At 41.3% G+C, this 7,970-nt stretch overlaps 1 pseudogene; it reads left to right on the forward strand.

Moving 5' to 3' along the window:
* Positions 1–3,708: 3,708 nt before the first annotated feature.
* Positions 3,709–3,826, forward strand: LOC124607618 (annotated as a pseudogene).
* Positions 3,827–7,970: the final 4,144 nt, after the last annotated feature.

Genomic DNA, 7,970 nt, shown 5'->3' on the forward strand with positions numbered 1-7,970 from the left:
CTAGAAAATGATAGAGCAATCGGAAATACCTTCAACCGGTAGAACATATAATAGACTCTAAAGTGCCTGATACAGCAACATTGCTCTCCTTTTGTGTAGAAAGTATGTACAATTGCATCCCTGTTAACGAAACCATAAAAATTACTAAGGAGAACCTGAAAACACACAACCAGCTACCTCATGAACACACAGATGAAACAATAAAATAATTACAGTTAATAACACAACAAAATTATTTTGAATTCAATCCAGAATACTACATACAAGTAGAAGGTTTAACAATGGGTTCATCTATTTCAGGAACATTAGCCAATATTTTCAAGAATCACATAGAAATATTAATATTTGAAGACATAATAACAAAGAAAAGCTACAACGTCATCTACTGATACAGATATATGGATATAATATGCATAGTAGATAAACCTATAAACAGAATACAGCGACTACACAAAGACATAAGTACTGTATACAAAAACATGAAGTTCACTACAGAACATTCAAACAACAAGGCATAAACATTGCTTACGAAACAAAACAATTCCATACAATGCGTATCGCAAAACTGGAATCAAATCCAGATAGATAGCAACAATGTAGTACCCATGTGCTCAGATGCAGAGATTGTGAGAAGATATAGATTGGAATGACTGGCAGGGCATTGGACACATGATATAAAGAACACATCAGAGCATTTAAATCTGATACAAATCATTCAACATTTACACATCATCTAAAAGAAGAACACCATAGATCAAGCACTATTGAAAACGCAAAAATTAGTAAAGACAGACACCCTCTCCCTTTCCCAGAAAATTTCCACATACAAAAATCACTAATACAAAATAAAGAGTTGCTAAATGATCAGATAAATACTGGAAACCGGACTCCATATATAATATTTGGTGAAATTACATGATAAAGGAAAGAGCCTTTTCCATCCTTCCGCCCTGTCGCACTTACACTTTCATTTCAATTCTCGGTTCTCACCTTCTCCTCTAACTCAGACTCCATCACACTGATATATACTTACGTCCACTAGTAATTGTTTCCCTCTCTCCTAAAATAAAGAAATTCCTTCCATCGCTATTCCTTCTCTACTGTTCCACAGTACATAACCACACAGATACATAATTAAATATAAGTACACACATACACACATACGATAATCATCTTTAAAAAATATATATCTTGCAGGTCAAAGACAAAGTAGAGGAAAGGTTATGTTGACAACACCACAAAACACAGCAACAACTCATACTTGAAGTACAATAGCAAACAGAATACAGTAGTGCACACAAAAGAGTATTGTGAAAAACATAAGAAATGTATAGTGCTGTAGAACATCCAAAATTTTGATCAAAATTGTTAGTGTCTAACATAGAAAAACCATAATGTGCTAACAGACGGCATTTCCCGATGTAAGCCACAAATCAGGCCAAAAATCACCCTAAGTACAAATCAACCTATTCGTAACGAACTGATTTTCTATGTAAAAGCAAATCAAAATGTAAATAACTTAATTACAGACCACTGACGATGCTATACGTCAATAAAGCGAAACGCGTCTGATGAAAAAATCACGCATTTTTTTTAGTTGCAACGACAGAACAAAAATACCGTCAAAAAACAGAAAAAATAAACTTCCAAATGCCGCGAATGCTTTTGTAGAGCACATATTCACATTACCGGTCTCGCTGAACTTCGTTTCCATCTTCGGATCTTACTCACTTCACCTCAAGGAACTATGTACAAGGACGGGGTTCTTTGAAGTGTAGTGTGTAACATCCGAAGATGGAAACATAATTAGCCGAGACCGGTAAACTAAACAATTGCTCTATTAAACCAATCGTGACATTTTGAAGCTTGCTACTTCTAGTTTCATAACAATCTAGAAGGCCCCTGCATTGAAAAACGGCAGGCGTATGTGGGAAAAAATAAACTTTCCTTGGGGCGAAAAGGTTTTTAGTGAGTTGCAATAGCTATCCACTAAAGTCAAAGCTATTCTTACTGAGGGCCTAAGACCACATATGTATTTGGTTGTTTTAGTGAAGTTCACATTTTGTTCATACACTCTCTCTGTATTGTAGAAGTAGTAGTGCAGTAGTGCACTGAGGTAACAAAGTTCATGAGATACCTCCCAATAAAGCGTCGGACCCCCTTTTACCTGGCCTAGTGCTGCAACTCGAGGTGGTATGGACTAAAGTTGTTGATAGTCCTCTAAAGAAGTGCTGAACCATGCTGTCTCTGTAGATGTGCACCAATTTCTGCACGAACAACCCTGTGGATGATGTCCTATAAATGTTCTATGGCATGCATGTCCGACGGTCTGGGAGACTAAATCATTTGCTTCAATTGCCCAGAATGTTCTTCAAAACAGTGGGGCATTGTCATCCACAAGAAATCCTCCATTGTTTGGGAAGACGAAGTCCATGAACGTCTGTAAATGGTCTCTGAGTAGCCAAACGTATCTATTTCCGGTCAATGGTAGTCTCAGTTGGACCAGAGGATTCAGTCCTTCCACTTAAATACAAACCACACTATTATGGAGCCACGACCAGCTTGCACAGTGCCTTGTTGACAAACTGGCCCATGGGTTTGTGTGGTCTGCGCCACACTAACCCTATCATCAGCTCTTACCACTTAATCGAAGCTAATCTGGCAAGGACAAGGTCTACTGTCCAACCGATATGGTCATGAGCTCAAGTGACGAGCTGCAGGCGATGTTGCACTGTTCGTAAAGGCACTCGTTTTTTCGTCTGTCGTGCCCCATTAATGCCAAATTTCGCCGCACTGTCCTAACGGATACGTTCGTCATACGTCACACATTGATTTCCGCGGTTATTTCACGCAGTGTTGCTTGTCTGATAGTACTGAACAACTCAAAGCAAACGTAGCTGGTCCCGGTCGTTAAGTGAAGGTCGTGGGCCTTCACGTTGCCCGTGGTGAGAGGCAATAGCTGAAATCTGGTATTCTCGGCACGCTCTTGACACTGTAGATCTCGGAATATTCACTCTCTAACGATTTCATAAATGGAATATCCCACGCGTCTAGCTCCAACTAATAATCCGCGTTCAAATTCTGTTAGTTCCCGTCGTGTGGCCATACGCCATACATTTATCGGAAATCACATGCATCATTTGAGTTGATAAGACAGCTCCGCCAATGCACTGCCCTTTTATAACTTGGGTACGTGATGCTACCGCCATTTGTATACAGTATGTGCATGAAGTTATTCCATGACCTTTGTCACCTCAGTGAAGATGTCAATTATTGATATATGGCGGGATCGTGCGGCATCTTGGTTGTGGCTTTGATCTGAAGGAAGTTTCTGATGCTTAAGCGGTGAGTCACTGTTCAGAATTTTTTTTTTAATGAGACAGGTTTGCAAAATAGTCCCCGTTTGGTGAAAAAGCAAATTTTTATTTTGGGAGAGTAAAGTGACACTTCACATTAAGTGGTTAAGTGGACGAAGATAGTCTTTCCATAGAACTTTATATGGTGAAAGAATATAACTCCTCGAATATAAGGAATAAGTGATCAGTCAGGAGTAACGACTTCAGCTCACTAGTGTCTCTACTAGGTTTCCTACGATATTTGAATAAAAAAACTAGTGCGAGAACGTAGACTGAGAGGAGCCAACTTCTGAAGATGGAGGGCAAAGCGACGGCGGCGAGTAGGATATATATTTGACTTTATTTTCTGACAGACAACGGCCTTGCCGCAGTGGTAACACCGGTTCCCGTCAGATCATCGATGTTAAGCGCTGTCGGGCTGGGCGAGCACTTGGATGGGTGACCATCCGGTCTGCCTAGCGCTGTTGGCAAGCGGGCTGCACTCAGCCCTTGTGAGGCCAACTGAGGAGCTACTTGCTTGAGAAGTAGCGGCTCCGGCCTCGTAAAATTTCATACGGCCGGGAGGAGCAGTGTGCTGACCACATGCCCCTCCATATCCGCATCCAGTGTTGCCTGTGGGCTGAGGATGACACGGCGGCCTACCAAGGCCTATTCGGACGGAGTCGGAGCTATTTTCTTATTAGCCTAGATTCAGTGGTAGTTAAAGGGGATACCGTGAAAGTCGGTTTCAGCCTATTACGAAGAAAATGATCACAAACGTTGGCATTTAGTTGTTGTATAGTCTTTGGAGTTTTCGCATCTTTTTAAGAAATAAAAAAAAAATATTCTGCTGGTAATCTCTGGTATGTGTACATATTGTAAAGAAATGGCCTGAACTCCGCAGTAGGAATCACTTCTGAGTTCCGAAGTGCTGCACTTAAAGGAATACATTGCACCAGCTAAAAGCTATTGGGAGTAAACCCGTTGACGAGAAATGTGGATAGAGGACGCTATATCGCTGACTATTGTGCTGTGAGTGTCTATCATCTGTGAGCGGACAGCAAATGAAAGAGATTCTCAAGAGTTTGTCAATCTTTTTACGTAAAGAAACAGAAAGAAATATCAAGAAGGATGACGGTTAAACGCTATAGAAAGGTAAAAGTTTTAAAAAGTTTAATCATGAAGGATAATACAAAAACATTCACATACTCGTACACTTAATGGTTCCGAAGTAAGAATTTTCACACAGCTTTCACGCTGTACGACGTTACATCTTTGGGTTTTAGTTTGAGTCTCAAGATCACAGATAAACTGTCAGAATCGTGGAGTACTAGTCTGAAAAACATTGTCAACCAAATAAGAGAAAGTAGACCAGCGAGGCACTAAGTCTAATAGAGTGCATGACAAGGAGAAATTTAAAACCTACCTCTCCAACACCGACCTCTCAAGCGCACAGTGATAACAGAGGGACGTTATACAATGTAAAGTTGCGCAAGTCGTCATACGGTAATGTGGTTGTGAAGCAGACACGCGAAGGAACAACTACAGCTAAAATAAGGCCAGACGTACCTCGCATAACTACGGACAGCGACCGACCTGCAGTATGGATGGTGGTCGTAAAATGTCGCATGAACTCGGTGGGCGGAGTCAATCGTTAACTCGGAAGTGCTACCAAGAGTCCTGTTAGCACAACAGCTAACAGAACTTTTCATTCCATGACGCTAGATGTTCAGATAATTTGCAGGAGTGGCTGAGAGGTATGTTCTCAATTGAAATTGTCGGGGTTGACAATTTCTTACTTTATGTTGAACAGTAGGTCGTTGAATTTTTTACCACCGTTCTAAATCTTTGTCATGGAGGCAGAGTCTACATGAAAATTAGTACTGGTCTTATACAGTCATTGCGAAGATCACAGTTCGGTTAAAACTGATTTTTATTATCTATAAACAAACATCATTAGTCAGTAAACCGTCGCGAAGTAAGTAAATTTCCAGGTTTCTTAAAAAAGTTTCTGCTAGATGTACAATTTTCAACTGTACACAGTACTATTACTACTCTCTTCTACAGAACTAACAGTTTATTTACTTTAGGTGTGCACTCCTTGTGTATGCCGGGTGGAGTCATTCCAGGTGTGGAAAGCGTCCTCCCAGATGCCATGTAGAGCACAGGGTGCAGCCAACTGCAGGTGGTTGCTCTCGTCGGTACCAATGATGTGCGTCACTTTAGATCAGAAGAGATTCTGTATAGTTTCGAGCGGCGAACAAAAGTGGTAAAGGCTGCCAGTCGTGCTTGCAAGATGAAAGCAGAGCTGAGCACTTGCAGCATAGTCGTCAAGGCCGATTGCGGACCTCTGGCGCAGAGGCCCCCCAGTGGAGGATCTGAATCAGAGGCTCAGACGGCTCTGCAACCATCTCGATCTGGGCCAAAGGGTGGTTGGGCTTCGGGTTCCGCTGAATACGTCAGATGTCCACTATACGCAGGAGGCGGCTACACGGGTGGCAGGGGGTGTGTGGGGTGGACTGGGCGGTTATTTAGGTTAGAGGGTCTCGCTAAAACACAAGAAGTGCTTCAGTCGCAAAGGGTTCAGGCTGAACACAGGAAGAACGTAGATACATGATCCATTGGTATAACAGTTGTAAATTGTCGTAGTTGTGTTTGCAAAGTTCCAGAGCTCCAAGCGCTAATAGAAAGCTCTGATGCTCAAATAGTTATGGTACTGAAAGCTGGCTAAAGCCGGAGATAAGCCCAGCCGAAATTTTTGCGAACAACCTAACGGTGTTCCGAAAAGATAGGCTAAACACGGTTAGCGGTGGCGTGTTTGTTGCTGTCAGAAGTAGTTTAACTTGTCGCGAAATTGAAGTAGATACTTCCTGTGAGTTGGTATGGGCAGATGTCATTGTTGGCAACCGGAATAAAATAATAATTGGATCCTTCTATCGACATCCCAGTTCACATGATACAGTTGCTGAAAGATTCAATGAAAACTTGAGTTTGATTTCAAACACGTACCCGTCTCATGCGATAATAGTTGGTGGTGACTTTAATTTACCCTCGATATGTTGGCGAAAATACAAATTTAATTCCGTAGGTACGCATAAAATATCATCCGAAATTGTGCTGAATACATTCTCTGAAAATTATTTCGAGCAGTTAGTTCATGAGCCCACGTTAAAACACACTTGACCTCTTTTTGCACTTGCAACCTACGTCCTCAATTATTTGCTTGACGTATTCCAATCTCTGTCTTCCTCCAAAGTTTTTGCCCTCTACAGCTCCCTCTAGTACCATTGAAGTCATTCCCTCATGTCTTAGCAGATGTCCTATCATCCTGTAGAACCTCCTCATTCCTTACCTTATCAGTGCACCTAATTTTCAACATTCGTCTATAGCACCACATCTCAAATGCTTCGATTCTCTTCTGTTCCGATTTTCCCACAGTCCATGTTTCACTACCATACAATGCTGTACTCCAGACGTACATCCTCAGAAATTTCTTCCTCAAATTCAGGCCGGTATTTGATATTAGTAGACTTCTCTTGGCCAGAAATGCCTTTTTTGCCATAGCGAGTCTGCTTTTGATGTCCTCCTTGCTCCGTCCGTCATTGGTTAATTTACTGCCTAGGTAGCAGAACTTCATTGACTTCGTGACCATTAATCCTAATGTTAGGTTTCTCGCTGTTCTTATTTCTACTACTTCCCATTACCTTCGTCTTTCTCCGATTTACTCTCAAACCATACTGTGTACTCATTAGACTGTTCATTCCGTTCAGCAGATCATTTAATTCTTCTTCACTTTCACTCAGGATAGCAATGTCATCAGCGAATCGTATCATTGATATTCTTTCACCTTGTATTTTAATTCCACCCCTGAACCTTTCTTTTATTTCATCATTGCTTCCTCGATGTACAGGTTGAAAGGTAGCGGCCAAAGGCTACAGCCTTGTCTTACACCCTTCTTAATACGAGCACTTCGTTCTTGATAGTCCACTCTTATTATTCCCTCTTGGTTGTTGTACATATTGTATATGACCCGTCTCTCCCTATAGCTTACCCCTAGTTTTTTCAGAATCTCGAACAGCTTGCACCATTTTATATTGTCGAACGCTTTTTCCAGGTCGACAAATCCTATGAAAGTGTCTTGATTTTTCTTTAGCCTTGCTTCCATTATTAGCCGTGACGTCAGAATTGCCTCTCTCGTCCCTTTACTTTTCCTAAAGCCAAACTGATCGTCACCTAGCGCATTCTCAATTTTCTTTTCCATTCTTCTGTATATTATTCTTGTAAGCAGCTTCGATGCATGAGCTGTTAAGCTGATTGTGCGATAATTCTCGCACTTGTCAGGTCTTGCCGTCTTCGGAATTGTGTGGATGATGCTTTTCCGAAAGGCAGATGGTATATCGCCAGACTCATATATTCTACACACCAACGTGAATAGTCATTTTGTTGCCACTTCCCCCAATGATTTTAGAAATTCTGATGGAATGTTATCTATCCCTTCCGCCTTATTTGACCGTAAGTCCTCCAAAGCTCTTTTAATTTCCGATTCTAAAAGCTGATCCCCTATCTCTTCTAAATCGACTCCTGTTTCTTCTTCTATCACATCAGACAAATCTTCACCCTCATAGAGGCTTTCAA

This window comes from Schistocerca americana, chromosome 3 (genome assembly GCF_021461395.2).
Source record: "Schistocerca americana isolate TAMUIC-IGC-003095 chromosome 3, iqSchAmer2.1, whole genome shotgun sequence".
Taxonomy (NCBI): Eukaryota; Metazoa; Arthropoda; class Insecta; order Orthoptera; family Acrididae; genus Schistocerca; species Schistocerca americana.